Here is a 15,299-nt window from a genome sequence, read left to right as displayed (position 1 = left end):
CTAGGTTGGTTATGTACATGCAGCCGATTGAGGAAGAGAAGAAGAAGCAGGTGGAGTTAGGGGAGAGACAGAGCAAAAATTTTAGATTTTCTTAGCAGGGTGGTGGACCACAGTAGAGTGAAAGAGATGGTAGAAAGTGGCCTAAAAAGAAGTGGGACAATTATGGGTCTTACTCGACGTCTAGTTTTGCCTACCCAAAGCCGTTGGGTGACAGGCATTTTCATGGTAGTGGTAATTATAGGACACAAGGTGCCCAATCTTAGGCTAGTGGGGCCAAATCAGCTTCATCCTATCCTTCCTACAGATTTTATGGTCGATTACATCGGGTCTACCATGATAAAGGAAAGGACAAGTGCTTCAACTGTGGTCAGCTAGGTCACTTGATTAGAAACTATCCAGTGGTCAAGGTTTCTTCTGGGAAAACAAGGTTCCAATTGCTTCTTTATCAGTTCTGGCATCAAAGGGTGCACCATCTAGCTCCAACACTAGTTGGAACCGACTCTATGCTCTCACAACCAGCTAGGAGTCTAAGGCATAACCTGATGTCATTACTGGTATGTTAGAACTCTTTTTCTGTGATATGTACTATTTACTTGATCTGCGGTCCATTCTCTCTTATATGACCTCATTTGTAGCTATGTATTTTTTTTAGTCCTGAGTGTATTTCAGACCCTTTTTCTATTTTTACCTTAGTGGGTGACTCTAAGGTAGCTAGAAGAGTCTATAGAGGTTGTATGGTATCTGTGAGTGGTTGGAAGAATTTGGTGGATCTGTTTGAATTACACATGGTTCATTTTGATGTCATGTTGGGGATGGATTGGCTTCACTCATGCTATTCTTCTCTAGACTGTCGAACCCATAAGGTCATTTTTAAATTCCCTAATGAGCTGATTATTAAGTGAGAAAGTGCCTCCCTAGGTCCTAGGGAGAGGTTCATATCATATGTTAGAGCTAGGAGATAAATCTCCAAAGGGTGTCTCTATCATGTGGTGCGGGTTAAAGATTCTAACTCATAGAGTCCTTTTTAATATTTACTCCAGGTGATGAATGAATTTCTGAGGTTTTCCCTGAGGACCTTCCCGGTGTCCCTCCCGATAGGGACATTGATTTTAGGATTCATCTTATTCTAGACACTCGTCTAATTTTTATTCCCCCATATAGAATGACTTTGGCTGAGTTAAATAATATTAAGAATATATTAAAAGATCTTTTAGAGAAAGGTTTCATCCATCTTAGTATGTCTCTGTGGGGTTCACCACTATTGTTTGTGCATAAGAAGGATTGGTCCCTTCGAATGTGTATTGATTATCGGGAGTTGAATAAGGTGATGGTAATGTATAAGTACCCTCTTCCAAGGATAGATAATTTGTTTGACCAGCTTCAGGGTGCTAAGTTTTTCTCTAAGATTAATCTCTGATCCGAGTATATCAGTTAAAGATTAGGGAGGTAGATATCCCTAAGACTACCTTTCGTACCCGATATAGACATTTGAGCTTTTGGTTATGCCTTTTGAGTCAACCAATGCCCCAAGGACATTCATGGACTTGATGAATAAAGTTTTTCATCAATTTCTAGATTTGTTCATCATTGTGTTCATAAACAATATTCTAGTGTACTCTAAGAGCTAGGTGGATCACACTGATCACCTCCACATTGTATTGCAGACTTTGAAAAATCAACAGTTGTATGCCAAATTTTCAAAATATAAATTCTAGATGAACGCTGTCACTTTTCTGGGTCATGTCATTTCTAGTGAAGGGATCATGGTGGATTCACAGAAAGTTGTAGTAGTTAAAAAGTGGAATAGACCTACGACTCCAACTGATATTCAGAGCTTCTTGGGTTTAGATGTCTACTAAAAGAAGTTTGTAGAATGTTTTTTGACTATATCTGACCCATTGACTAAGTTGATGTAGAAGAATATGAAGTTCTTGTAGTCTGATACTTGTAAGGGTAATTTCGAGAAGTTGAAGGATAAGCTAACTTTGGCTCCAGTGTTGACTTTGCTCGAAGGCACTGATGAATTTTGGGTCTATCATGACGCATCCCATATGGGTCTTTGTTGCATTTTGATGTAGGATGGCAAGGTGATAGCTTACACTTGGAGATAGTTGAAGGTGCATGAGAAGAATTATTTGACTCATGACTTGGAATTAATTGTTGTGGTGTTTGCCTTTAAAATCTTTTGTCACTATTTGTATGGAGTGCATGTGGATATATTTTCTGATCATAAAAGCCTATAATATGTGTTTACCCAAAAAGAGCTTAACCTCAATCAAAGAAGATGGCTTGATCTACTCAAGGATTATGACATGAGTTTTCACTACTATCCAGGTAAAGCTAACGTGGTTGTTGATGCTCTTAGCAGGTTATCCATGGAGAGTCTAACTCATGCAGATGAAGGAAAGCGAGAATTGGTGAAAGATATTCATCGTTTGGCTAACCTTTTAATTCGTCTCTTGGACTTTTAGGAAGGCAGTGTGTTTGTGTTGAAGGTGGCGCAGTCATCTCTTGGTTCTGAATTAAAGAAGAAGCGGGTATTAGATCTTGTCTTGATAAAGATCAAGGGTGAGATTGGTGGGCAAAAAGTGATGGCATTTGGTATTGGTGATGATAATACCTTGCAGTACCAAAGATGATTATGTGTTTTCGATATAGATGGGTTGCGAGAGAGGATCTTGGTTGAGGCACATGAGTCGTGTTATGTTATTCATCCTAGTTCGATGAAAAAGTATCATAACCTTAAGGAGATGTATTGGTGGAATAATATGAAGAAGGATGTGGCTAGTCTTGTAGCTAAGTGTCGTGTTAGCAAGTGAAAGTGGAGCATATGAGGCTCGGAGGGTTGAACCAAGAAATTGAGCGGCCTGTGTGAAAGTGGGAAGTGATCAACATGGATTTCATTACCGATCTTCCATGGTCTCAAAATCAGTTCAATTTGATTTTGATCATCGTGGATTTAATGACAAAGTCTGCTCACGTCTTGCCAATGAGGACAAATTTTATGGAAGAGGATTATGCAAAGTTGTACCTCCAAAAAATTATAAAGTTGAATGGGATACCCGTTTCTATTATATCATGATACGAAGTTTTATTTACACTTTTGGTGGTCATTTCAGAAAGGTTATGAACTAAGGTAAGTCTTAGTATGACTTTTCAGCCACACTCGGATCGGAAAGCTGAAAGGACTATTCATACATTGAAGGATATACATCGAGCTTGCATGATTGGCTATGGTGGTAGTTGGGCTGACCATTTGTCTCTTATAGAATTTACGTATAATGACAGCTACCATAGGGGCATGTCTCGACTGGATATTTGTTAATTTTGGTTAGAGGCTTTGTCGGACTACTATGGGCATGGGCAGTGTCGGTATTAGTGTTAGCATTAGTATTGGTATTGGCGTTGGATAGTATTAGTGTTAGCATTAGCTTTGGTATTGGCGTTGGACACTTGGTTGTGATTGTTTGGTTATGGTTATAGACTTCATTTATTATCTTTAAATTACTATTACTTTATCTTGTTATATGTTCGGAATTCATCCGACATGGGATGCAGGGCAATTAACATTAGTAATTAAGGGTGGTCTCTGATCCTAGTTGGACTTGAGATACCAAACACAACTAGGCCTGGTTTAGGTTGTGTCCCAAACAACGACTCTTTTTCCCTAAAAATAGGAAAAAAGCATGTCCTCAATGCTAAATTGAAGCATTCTAATGCTTGTTTTGTTTAATCACAGGGTGATGACCTAAAAGTCATCAAAATAGCATAAAGGGACTAAAAAGGACTCAAGGATCGAAGATTGAAGCCAAAAATTACATAAGTGAATGAAAAGTCAATTTAGGGCATCACCAAAGTGAACTAAGGAACGCTGAATTTGAGTCTCCATTGTCAATATTAACCAAAAAGGGCCAAGGAAAACTAAATGAAATGCCAATGCAAGAAAGCACTTTTGCATATTTCAAGGTCAATCAGTGCACCGGGTTATGCATCACCAAAAAATAATAGAAGCCAACCCAAAAAAGCAAAACATTTTAACAAATCGGCGAGTCTCATGCAAATCAGCGCGTTGTTGCTCCACTTGGCAATGGATCTTTCTCAGTCAATGTGTAAATTTGTGGCATTCTTGTAATTTAGTGGCATATTTTTCCTGATGCTATATAAGCTTTTTGGTCTTTGAAAATCCTAATTATCATCTGTTTTAAGACTCTAAGCTTGTAGTTTGAGACTCCATTGTGAGAATTTAGCTCTTTAAGTTATAAATTTGGAATTATTTTCTCAAATTAATTTGAAACTAAGGCTCATATGGAGGAAGAAATTAGTAAATCCCTTTCTTGATTTAAGTAGCTCAATTTCTATACTTGGGTTCATGTATATGTGAGTACTGATTATTTTGTGGGTAATTCTATTTGCTCTATCATTTGATAGATTATTATGATTTTAGCTCAACCTTTATGTATTAATCTATCCATTTGCTCTATCATTTGATAGATTATTATGATTTTAGCTCAACCTTTATGTATTAATCTATAGGGTGGGGTTTTAGATCTAATCTATACTTGGATCCCTTGCTTTGCTTGAAAAAGAAAGCAAGAGTGATAAGATTTTGCTAGCAAAACTTGAGTTTCTAACTCATGTATTAATTATGCTAGAAATAGATCAACTACATTGAGGTAATAGGTTGTTTCGTGTTGTTTATGTATGAGTGTTCGAAAGAAACACATGTGAGATTTGACAATAGATCAAAAGATTATTGTTGATACTTAAACCTATCCTAGTCATAATTACTTTCAAATCTAGGTATTTCATTACTCACCATGCATGAAATCAACCCTGTGGAAGCATGACCTCAAGTACTCTTAATTCTGTTAATTACAAGTCCTAACGATTTCTGCTAGTAATCTTGAATACAAATCATTTAATCAATCTAAACTTGGTACTAAAATCCCCTCAATTAAATTTCTTCACATTATTTTTTTTACATTATGTGTAACTCGTAGTTGTTTATAACACTCCAATATGAACCTCATTCTCATTCAATGATGAATAAACTCAGCTCTTGTTGGGTAAAATTACTTGACAACATCTGCTACACCTATTCAAGAGTGTAATCTGAGAATTATCAATTGTCACTGTAGAAATGCCCGAGATAAAGAAGTTAGAGTGGGGGGTACTTTTAAGCTTACTCCTATGAGGATTGTGTCAACTATTTGATCTTAGAAATTAGTAAAAAAGGTTTGTATGGCATTTTTAGTCCATCTTCAGGAAGATAAAGTTGTAGTTCCTCCTATAGACTTAGTCCCAATTGTGTATAAATTCTTATAAGTGTTTTTTGATGACCTTCTGGGTATGCCTCTAGAATAGGAGGTTGATTTTCATATAGATTTAGAGCATACAACTCGACCCTTCTTTATCTACCTTTATTTTATGGCACCAACAAAGTTGAGAGAGTTCAAATATTAGTTATAGGAATTGTTAAAAAAAAGGTGTTTCTCTTTAGGATGTGCCTCTTTATTTATGAAAAAAAAGAATGGTAGCATGAGGATGTGCATAGACTATTTCCAGTTGAATAAGGTGACCATTCGCAACAAATATACCTTTCCTAGAATAAATGACATATTTGACTAGTTCTAGGGAACTGCAATACTCTTCAAAATAGATCTGAGATCAGCCTATCACCAACTCAAGATTAGGGAAGAGGATATCCCAAAAACTATTTTTTCAAACTCGTTACGAGCAATATGAGTTTCTAGTTATGCCTTTTGAATAGACCAGTGCCACAACTTCCTTTATGATTTTAATAAATAAGTCTTTAAGACATTTTTGGATTCATTCATTATTGCTATTATTGATAACATATTAGTTTACCATAACAGTGAAGAAGAACATGTAGCTCATTTTCAGAAAGTATTGGGGTTGCTTAAGGAGAAGCAACTATATGCTAATATTCCAAGAGTGAGTTCTTATAGTCTTTTGTGTACTTTTTGTGGCACATATTTTCTAAAGAAGAGGTTATGGTAGACCCACAAAAGGTAAAAAAAATGATAAAAACTAGGCTAGACCAACGGACGTGATAGAGATTTATAGCTTTTTGGGGTTAGAAAGTTATTATCATTGATTTATCAAGGGTTTGTTACCATTACTTCACATATGACCTGCCTTACTCTGAAGGAAGTCCCATTTATATGGGATGACAAGTATGACTAGAGTTTCCCAAAACTCTAAACTTGTCAACTTTATCCCCAACTCACACCTTACCGATTGAAGGCAAGGAGTTCATTATATATTATGATGTTTCACGGTTGGTTTCAGGCGTTGTTTTAATGTAGGACCAAAACATGATTGATTATGCTTCGAGGTAACTGAACCCTTGTGAGAAAAACTATCCGATACATGACTTGGAATGGACAACCATAGTGTTTGTTTTGAAAATTTAGAAACACTGCCTCTATGAAGAAAAGTGTAAAGTGTTCATAAATCACCGCATCTTACAACATATGTTTACTCAGATAGACCTTAATCTGAGACAAAGAAGGTGGATAAAGTTGATCAAGCACTATGGCATCTCAATTCTGTATCACCTGGGTAAGGTTGGTGAACATTATGAGTCAAAAACCTATAAGTATAGGAAGCTTATCATATATGGAGGTGTTAAGGCACCCATTGGTGAGTGAGATATAGTCTTTAACTATCGATTTCCTGATATTGCAGAAGACCAGTAAGGGAAGAATATTAGCACATGTAGATGTCAGGTCAAAATTCTTTGGTCAAATCAAGAGCAGGAAGTTTGAACATAAGAATCTTAGCAATCTCAGAGAAAAAGTGTTCCTGGGTGAGGCTAGAGAAGTCGTCCTGAATGATGAAGGAATGTTGAGAATTCACGGACACTTGTGTGTACCCCGGGTGGACAATATAGTTTCAACTATTCTTGTAGAGACCCATAACTCTAACTACTGTATACTTTCCAGACTTGCACAACATTATGGCTAGAGAAGAATGAAGTGTCACATTGTGGATTTTGTAACCAAGTGTCAAAATTACTAGTAGCTCAAATATGAAACTCAAAAGCTTGGTGGTACCTTTCAAAGAATGCTCATTCTGGAGTGAAAGTAGGAAAAGATAACCACGATATAGTTGCTCTCTCTAAGACCTTGAGGTAGTATGACTCTATATGGGTCATTGTTGATCTATTCACTAAGTCATCTCACTTTATTCTAGTAAGAGTGGATTATAATGTAGCTAAGTTGTCCAAAATTTGTGGAAAAAAAAAATTTTAAGGCTACGTAAGGTCCTAGTTTTGATTTTGTAAGATAGAGGTACCCCATTAACCTCCAATTTTTGAATAAATTTAAGTCAAAATTGGATTCTAGATTAGACTTAAGTGCAACTTTCCATCCAAAGACTGACGGTCGGTCGGAGTGAACAATCCAAATTCTTGAGGGCATACTTTGGGCTTGTGTTATAGACTTTGAAGGTCAGTGGGACCAATACTTACAGTTGTATGAATTTGCCTACAATAATAGCTACAACTTTACTATTAATATGGACCCTTCTAAGGCCTAAATGGTAGAATTTGTAGGTCTCCAATTAGGTAGTTTGATGCATTTGAAATGAGGCCTTGGGACACTAAAATGCTCAAGGGTTCGATGAAAAAGTTGAGGTTCATACAGGAAAATCTCATAGCTGCTCAGAGTGACAGAAATAATATGCAAACAACAAGGTGAGAGATATGAAGTTTGAAAAGGGGGAGAATGTACTCTTGAAAGTGTAACCTATAAAGGGTGTAATGCAGTTTGGAAAGAAGGGCAAGTTGAGTTCGAGGTACATTGGACCTTTTGAGGTTTTAAAGTGAGTGAGGTCAGTAGCATACAAGCTGACCTTGCCTCCTAGTGTAGACACGTGATTTTTTATCCTCCTGGGCTTCAACCTATTTTTGGCAATAAATATTTATTTACGTCAAAATATTATTGTTAGTTTTTATTTCATTTTAGACGTAGGTTTCATTTTTAAAACAATGATAAAGGATTTTAAAAAATAAAATTACATTTTAGGACATGTTTTATTTTTATTTTTTAAATAATAATAGAATTTTAAAAAATATATTTTTCTTTTAATTCAGATTTTTAAGATAGTAATTTTAATATTTTTTAATTATATTTTATTTTAGGATAATTATAAAATTTTCTTATATTTTCTTAGTATAAACTAGATAAGCATGTCCGTGCATACATTTCGAGTTTGAATATAGTTTAATTTGTGCTTAATATTAGTTGCATCTATGATTTAAACACTAATTTGACATACCAACTTCATAACAACCATAATTTATAAATGCAAAAGAAAATTTTCATCCTTTACAAAGTGACAAGAATCGAAGTCTATTTATAAATAGAATTATAATTATGACATGAGCATTCGTGTCATCCTAGGCATAGAAGACTACCTATAGAACAAATATATATACTCAAAACATGTATACTCTGTAACAATGAATTGAAATTGTCTAATTAAAATTTCTTGTCATATACTTAATTACGATAAGTCATAATATAAACATATAAATAAATTTTTTTCTCCCTTTATTTGATTAATTCAACAAAATTATGGTTGCTAAGTCCAAAAGCATATCAACAGGTACCATAAGAATGTCAAGTTTATGTGTGCTGATGTGACTTCACCAGATTTGAGATTTTCACCTGAATCCGTGGACTTGATATTCTCTAACTGGCTATTGATGTATCTTTCTAATGAAGAGGTGACTTTTTCCAATTTGTACCTGCTTCCTAGATGAAATTTTCACCAAGTCTACACACAACAAAAATTGATGGCCAGCAAATTATTTGTATAGTTCAAGTCCAGGAGGCATGACACCATGACTATGACATGGTGAGTGTAAAAAATAAGGCATACCCAAAACTTTAACAGACTATTTTAGTAGGAGGAAGTATGGCAGATACATACTAAACTTTGTTAACTGACACCTGATATTTGAAATGACACGATTGGTCAATGTAGTGGCTATCCTTGGATACTTTATGCAAGAAAAGATTCCAAATCTCCAAATTTCATCATAAGAACCTACAATCCAAGACATAAGTATTATAGGACCAATACCAATGCAATATTTATAAAGACAGAAGCAATAACAGGATGGTAATAAGAAAATAGAGGCACATAAATGGGAAGAAACAAATTGAACTACAAGTATATTGTAGGATTTAATATGTGAAGGTATTAAATGGTTGAGAAATGAGCATTAGTTGGATCAAATTATAGAATAAAAGTAAGAAAAATGACATGAAATAGGATATCAAAAATGAACAAGCCCCAATCAACTGATTATACCATATATTATCTATTTCTAGAATAGCTAAAACTATCATTTTGGTCCTTAACATGTTCAAACTCATGACATGCACCTAGTCCACACATCACGCATAGCGGCTAGTGCTGCTACTACTGGACCAGAGTCTTAGAAATATTCTCTAGTTAAACAATCTCATTCACTGATCCTAAATTTCCTGTAAATCAAGTGTGGCATGGCAAACTTTCCCCTTTACATCTTCACAAGAAATGTGATCTGCCAAGAAGAGTATAAGAGAAAACTATCAGGCTCGATGAACCTAAGAATATAGAGTAAAGGTAAAAGAAAGGACATGCCTGTACATTTGAAAACTACAGCAACAACAATTGAGAATTATGATCTATGCCATTAAAGATGGAAGTCCCAGACATATGAATGAATTTTCTAGTGATGAGCTGCATCGAACATAAATATTTCAGAAAAAAAAAAAAGCAAGCTTCAAGATAAAAAATGAAGCATACACAAACCTTGATCACTTCTTGTGATGCAACTCCTCTAATAAAAGCAGTTATAGCATGAAGCTTTGAATCACCATATCGACACATCTCGTAAATAAGGTCTTCTGATGAGGTGGAGCTATTGCAACCAAGGTCGTTGAGTAGGCCAACAGCTGTAGTTTTCAGCCGGGATATATCCTCATCTATCTCACTACCAAGAAATTCTTAAAAGTCAGACAGTCATAAATTAGATTTTCCTTCAAAAATGAAATTGTATGGATGAAAAGCATCAGACCTTATCCATCAAATTGGCCAAGAAATTTGTTAGAGTTTGCAGCAAACCTGTCAGCTACTCGAAGAAGAATATAAAAGACCCACAGCAGTATTGCCCTAAAAAGAGGGTATGCAAAAGCACCCTAATAAAAGACTATTTATGCAAAATAACTAATGTTTAGAAGATCAATAACCGACACATTAATTCAAATGCAAAAACATTAACAGTTTGGCAAAAAAAAAATTTGTGCATCCATTTGGAGTACAGGAAGCATTATCAAACATTCATTGAAAATCAACCCCAATTCATCTTTCCTCCGTCTTTTTACATGTAATGTAATTTTTTAGTTGGAATTATATTTACTTTTACAAGTAACTTTATCATGTACATCCTTTACAAGATTCAAGAACTCAAATTTATTAAGAAGCACCACAAATTTGGATATAATTTCCTATACCTGAGTTTGGTAGTTCCAAATGCAAATGTTCCCTAAATATAAACTTGCCAATATACTGTAAGCAAGAATAGAAAGAATGAGCGACAAACACTATTTTTTCAGTAAACAACGTTATTTGAGCCAATAGAACATCAAATCCTTATAACAAAAATTCACAAATCAAATGTTGATTTTTAAAGATATCAACAATCTCTGACTCCTATTACAAGTTCTTAAGAAAAATAGTGTGAAGAAAAAGTAAAACCTAGAGAAATGAAGAAGGAAAAAGGGTGAATAGTGTTGAATTTGAAATTAAGAAATAGCACACTCAAAAATGAACACTTTATGTTATGCTCTAATTTGCACAATAAAGAAACTTCCAAACTCAAGTGACGATTAAAAGATTTGGGCAGTCATATCTTATTGGTTAAATTCTGTCGATGAAATTAAGAAATAAGGATATCAAAAAGTACTGAGTAAAATTTCTCACCTCTTTATAGAACAAAGTTCTAAAGCACTTCAAATGGATCTTCGAACTACTGAAATAGAGCAAAAAACTGAAATAAGAAAGAGAACCAAAAGTACACTAATTAATAGAGAATTAGTAGGTAGGGAAAGGTGCAAATTAGCGTATCAAAGAAATTAATATCATGTTATTAGGAAACAAAGAATAAAAGGATATAATGCATCATTTGAATTCAATAATACAATTAACGAATTGACAAAACAAGTAAATGTCAGCACTTAAAAAGGCAAATTCAGATCGAATTAAATATTCTATAGACAACCCTAAATAAATTAAAATAACAAATCAATCTGATAATCAAAGACAACATTAGAGGAGAAAGAATTGCAGAGCTCAGAACCAACAATAAGCTTCGCTCTTTTCCTTTGAACTCGATCAGCCTCCTCAGTCAACTAAAAGCTTTAGAAATTTTAAATCTCTATAAACAATGAGAGTATTGCACTTATGTAGATAATTTATCCCATTCGCCTGCACAAGATGATATGACAAAATCAGGACCAGATTTAATAAAATAAAATGAGGTAGAGTAGAAAAGCATCCATACCACATCTGAGGCCATAGACAACCGACGTCTTCCATCTAAAACCTCCTTAGCACTGGGTTTATGAATAAGTCTATATAAGCTACCTCTAAAATACATTGCAACACAGGCACTGTCAGCTAAACTAAAATATCAAAAGCCCAATTATTTGTAGGGTTTTACCATGATAATACCTTGATAAATATTTTGTAACTATGGATATGTTTGGCCGCTGAGTAATAGCACCCATAAAAAGAACAATATTTGGATGTCACAACCGCTTCGTAATTGTAAACTAAACAAACTGAAAGAATAGCCAAATTAGTGGAATTGGTCTAGGGAAAACTGATGATAAAACTGGCATCCACCCATCCTCATTTTAATACACCCTTTTCTCTCTTTCATCTAGTTTGGTTATCAATAGTTGAGGAGTAGGGAGATTAAAGTTACCTCCTACAAAATTCCTTGAATCGCTCTCCATGAAAATCTTGTTCTATGTGAATCTTCACAGCAATATCCTAAAATAATTGTGAACTCCCATCAGCATGCAATTATGAAGGAATAAAACCAGAGAGAGTAATTGAGAAAGATATATCTTAATTTTTATCAATTACTAACAAAAAAAAAAAGAAAAAGAGAGATAAACAGATAAATCAACATCTTTTGTTTAAGAAGCAGATAATGCCAAAAACAAAATACAAATAAACAAATGCCCAAATATTTTAAATACATTACACTGAATAAACGCCTCTCTAAAGTACTAAATAAGTTAACAGATATAACCCAGATGAATATCAAGAACACCACATTAAAAGGAGCATATCTTACATAGCCATTCCAATCAGCACGGTGAACGGTACCAAAAGACCCTGAGATACAACAAACAACTTTAGATACATGAGAAGAGAATGGTATGATAATATAGCATCCCAATATCACTAACACTTAATGAAACTGTCATAGCATGAGACTTAAAAGGAGCATACATAGGATAGCAGGTAAGGATTACCTACCCCAATTCTCTCCTTTAGAATAAGATCTTCCAGGGAATATCAAAATCGTCTATATTAAGGCCAACTTCTCTACTTTCTTTAGCAGGAAAAAGCTGACTTACCCCCTTAAGAAATATCATATCATTCCCTATATCTCTAGGAGCCATGTTCATGTCCATGTTCATTGAGCTTTAGATATTTTGAGGATTATATATACCAGTAATTTGAAGGTCTTTGTCATGACCCTTACTCCTATTTGGAGGCACAGGTGACTCAGAAATTTCATCAAGGTTACTTGGACTAGAAACTGCCCTTTTTCTCTCTGTGTTATTTTTGTTAGTGTGTACTGCATCTCCATTAACAACAGCTCCTGTGAAAAACAATATTAATTAAGAACCTTGGAACATATTTAGGTATAAAATTCAAGAACAGATCAATGACCCCTATATAAGTTTGATAAATTTACAGTAAATTAGTATTTATAGGGTTGAGCCAACTATAAATTGAAGTTCCAATTAAAAAACTTGTCTTAAATGAATATTAGGAACTAAAAAGAGAGAATATAACATAGAAATACTCCAGTGAAAAGATACATGCGCAGACAACTAACCTCTTACATTAAAAACGCGATCAAGAAATTGATCTACGCTTAGATCTACACTTTGAGCGAGACTTGTGTCTATGCTGACTCTCTCTATTTTTGTCATGATCTATGTGCCTTTCAAGAAAAATTATATGAATATCAAACTCAAAAATGAAGCATGCTTCCACTACTACTCAACAATAATTTGAGATTTCTTTTTTTTTAACATTAATAATTTGAAATTTAAAGATCATTAAAAAGGATCCTCAAGTCTGAATCCGCCCCTTAATAGCAACATGAAACCAAATTGAAATCACAGAGCAATATAAGTACTAAAATTTAAAAGTGTTATAGCTCTTACTCGTCATAATCTCAAGTTTGATGACATTCATCATCATTTCTATCTCTGGTCCTCTCCCTTTTAATTGCAAACCTACAGTTTGCCTTTCTATCTTGTACGCTGACTGTATGGCTCTATTGATTTGTCAGCTTGCCTATATAAACCAATTAGATTAAACACAAAATTCAGCTTTTTAGATATTCTCATCATAAAGTAAACACAATAATGCAACCAGATATGCAAACCTGAGTTTTGTATTTCCTCGTATCATCTCTCCTTCAGCTGTTACCGCATCATTCTGCAGTGATCAGCTAAGAATAAGATTTACTTCGCTTCTTGAACAGATTTGTCTACAACGTAATATAGTTTTCTTAAACTAATCAAATAGGCAGTTATCACTAACTTTTCCAGCTTGACAAACATTTGCTCCCCAAGTATACCAGTTAAAATGGATCAATCCAAACTAAAAAAAAATAAGTTAATGAATAATAACATTAAATCAGGAAAAAAATGTTGTACCTCTAATTTTACACTTGTATCCTTTAAAAGTTTAAATGATTTCTGTAATTCTTTGACTTTTGTCTCTGCTCTAAATAGCAAGACCTGCTCCCATAATTAAAAATTAGAAATTCATCATTGAATCACAATAACAAAGGAAAATCAGCCATTAAATTATGAAGTATAACTACCTAATAGAAGAAGACAGAGTGAGCCAAAAAAGATAATAAAAAGACAAAAAGAGAAGCAAACCTAAAATTGAAACAACAATCCGGAAGTGAGCTTAAAAGATAGTCTGAAGCTTAAAAAATAGTCTTTCTCTTCAATATAAATGTCATGTAATAGATTAAAAATGAAGGAAATAAATATTTAAGGACTTTGAGGAGTAATTTAGGCAGAATTATAACCTAACAGTCATTAAATGAGAAAATATAGGAAGAACCAAGAAAGAATTAGGGTAAAAATTGAGATAAAGCTGACCTGAAATTACAACACCCAAATGAGAAATGTAGTTAAAGAGCAATTTCCAGAAGCAAGAGAATCAAGAGTATTCTGAAGATGAAGAAGTTCATGTTTCTCTCCTTTGCCGAAATAGAACAAAAGAGGTGAAATAGTGTATTATTCTAAAAATCCATTAAGGTTTCCATCTTGACACAAAAAATTGCAACAACAAGCAAAAAAGCAAAATGAATTTAACAATGAGATTCTGAGAATTAAGAAGATCAAAGACAATAAAATGAAATTTTACCATAAATTGCAATACAGATATACGTAGCAAAGGTCGAATGAAAAGATGAAGAGAAAGCTGATGATTCTAGAGATGAAATTGTAGCTATGAGCTGATGATTCTAGAGATGAAGAGAAATTGAAGATTGAAGAGCCGATGATTCTAAAGATATGAGAAGTATATCAGGTAGATCTAATGACCATTTTGCCCTCAGTAATATGCTTATTTACCATTCTGCCATTAATTATCCCTTGCTTCACCTTTCCATATTGTAGTAAAATTAAATTAGTTAATATTTTTTTATCTTTCAAACTAAAATTATCCTAATAAATTACACATTCTCGCACCCTAAAACACCTCCACTTTCTGCTCACTACACATACCCACATCCCCCACACAGCATGCACAACACACTAACATAATATAAAAAGAAGATATCTGCACAAACAAAAGGAAAAAGGGAAAATAAACACACAAACTAAAAAAAATAAGAGATTTGGAGAAAAATGACAGAAAAAAATAAGAGGATAACTTAGAAAGATTAGAGGAAGGAGACAGAAAAAACAAGAGAAAAAAAACAACAATGAAAAAGTAATAAAAAA

General features: G+C 34.0%; 1 long non-coding RNA gene across 1 annotated transcript; it reads right to left on the bottom strand.

Annotated features, from left to right (window-relative positions):
- Positions 1-13,498: 13,498 nt before the first annotated feature.
- Positions 13,499-14,076, bottom strand: LOC107879673. The gene is made up of 3 exons (XR_001677059.2): positions 13,992-14,076; positions 13,718-13,770; positions 13,499-13,626 (listed from the first exon to the last, which is right to left on the bottom strand). It is a non-coding gene; the product is annotated as an uncharacterized LOC107879673 (long non-coding RNA).
- Positions 14,077-15,299: the final 1,223 nt, after the last annotated feature.

This window comes from Capsicum annuum, chromosome 8, assembly GCF_002878395.1.
Source record: "Capsicum annuum cultivar UCD-10X-F1 chromosome 8, UCD10Xv1.1, whole genome shotgun sequence".
NCBI classification, from domain to species: Eukaryota; Viridiplantae; Streptophyta; class Magnoliopsida; order Solanales; family Solanaceae; genus Capsicum; species Capsicum annuum.
The sequence above is the reverse complement of the archived record's forward strand: the minus strand, read 5'-3'. Positions and strand labels throughout refer to the sequence as shown.